This window comes from Mus caroli, chromosome 6 (assembly GCF_900094665.2).
Source record: "Mus caroli chromosome 6, CAROLI_EIJ_v1.1, whole genome shotgun sequence".
In the NCBI taxonomy this organism is placed as follows: domain Eukaryota; kingdom Metazoa; phylum Chordata; class Mammalia; order Rodentia; family Muridae; genus Mus; species Mus caroli.
In genome coordinates this window covers 67,105,464-67,107,767 of record NC_034575.1, presented here as the reverse complement: position 1 = coordinate 67,107,767, position 2,304 = coordinate 67,105,464, and positions in this window count along the sequence as shown.

Genomic DNA, 2,304 nt, shown 5'->3' with positions numbered 1-2,304 from the left:
AAAAAAAAAAAAAAAAAAAAAAAAAAAAAAAAAAAAAAAAAAAAAAAAAAAAAAGACTAAAGTAGGTCATTTGAATATTTTGTAATTAAGTAGTTTCTAGAGTTATTTTTCTCCTAGTCAAAGCTTGACAGAGGGAGAGAGAAAAGTGTTCGTTGTTATTAATTAATTTCTTTTAAACAAACTACACTTGACAGAGTGGCTTAAAACAACCCCCTCAATCTACTTACTACACTGGCATCATTATTGATAAATACCAATCAGTAAGTATAAGTTTTAAGGCCTATGGTCTCTTTGCTTCTCAGGCACATAGAAGGTCAGCCAATTTGGTTGTATAAGACTTGAAATAATTGACGTCATATAGGACTTGAAGATTCTTCATATATATCACATTATACAAAGTGAATTTATTGTCTGATCATCCTCTTCCCCCATTTATAACTCAGGGAAGGTAACAGAGAAGCAGATATCTTTTAACATTAGTAAGAAAGAAAACATCCCTTTTACATTTTCTTTTACAAAAATATAAACTAATGTTAATAAACTCACAAACAGAAACTCAAACAATCAAAATTAAAGTTGCCCCTCAAACACCTACTTCCTCTGTCCCAGTTTCTGTTCATCTCAAAGAACTATAGTTGGAATAGGCATTATGAAGCTGTGAAACTCTACCTGGAGTTCTATACTTTGAATGTCAATTGTGTTTATATAGATATAAAAATAAAAAAAAATCCCAACATGACAGACAGTATTGAAACACAAAGGATAACTGCATTATTTTATTTTATTTTTCTTTTGTCTACGTTGTGTCCTTCATTGTTACCTACTATTAACTCTTCTCGGTCTCCAGTTTAGGTGATATAGTACATGAATACTTATAGATGTCCACCATAAGTTTTAGCCTTATTTGCTGTTTCCCTATAATTTGCATTATTAAAGTCACAAAGTCATGCAATCAACAATACAGACACCACACAAGACCAGCAAAAGACAATACCAGTAGACATGTCAACTCAATAGGGCAAATTTCACAAAGTCCCAGCCCAAGTTGAAGAGCTACAGGGAATGTTTACTGAGAAGGTGAGAATCAAGATTTTCCAAGAACAAGTCTGTTTGTTGGCTATTAAATCCCAGTTAGTCAGCCATAAACACATATACACAAGGGCAACACTAAATGGACTTTGTGTGTGTGTGTGTGTGTGTGTGTGAGAGAGAGAGAGAGAGAGTTTGTAAAACAATAACAATTATGTAATTTAAAGTACTACATTTAAAGTACTACATTTGAGAAAGAGTGGAGAACATGAAAGATGCTGGAAGTGGGGAATGATAAACATGATGTATCTGCAGTTCTAAAGTATGAAATTCTCAAAAAAATTAAAAATATTATTTTAAGCATCTAATGTATACAAATATTGATGAAAAGGTTAGAAATATATTTACTTAGAATTTGTGCTGATTTTTTTTTTGTCCTTAGAATTACAGACTGAACACCTAAACTTTAAAAACAAAATCTGAACTTAAAAAATGTGGAGTATAAATGCAAAATGTCAGTGAATGGCTATGATTTGTTTTAGATGTTCAATAACCAGGGTCACTATGAGCCACATTGTAAGCCTCCCATCACTGTCCATTGAGTCCTATTTATACTCCCTCCAAACATTATGTGTCCCCCCCATGGATCTTGTCTCACCATGTGAGTCTGTCTTAGCAAAACTCCATGTGAGTCTGTGTCAGCTGACATCACTCTGTCAATCAGCTCAACACTTGAGGAAACAATTAAGAAGCCACAAGAAACAGCAGGAACCACACAAGAAGTTCTTTGACAAGTATTTTCCTATGGCATCATTACAAATGGAGCTCAGCAACACAATGCAAGACAAACCAATATATGTTTGTCATTAGTGGAAAATCCTTTATTATGCATCCTTTCATGTGCTTGTTTTAGTCAAACATTCTTATACCTGTTTTTGCTTCAGTGAAACATTTCTTCCTGTGTCTTCCTTAGTAAAATACCCTTTTACCTTTGTCTTCTTTAGGAAACCACTGCTTCACATGTCTGCCCAACAAAACACAATCTGACAAAGCTGACTTTCCAAAGAAAACATAAGTTTCCACTTTATACAGTGGCTCAAAATTTCTACCAACTGAACACCCCTTTGTTTCTTCTACTGCCAAATCATCAGCCCACCTTATGATATTTTGTAGAATTATTCCAGCTTTTCTTGTGAAACGCAATCTACTTCAAGGTTCTACTTTGGACATTGTCAAGAAATCTAGGGAGTAAGAGGGTAGAAGTATAGCAGCTGT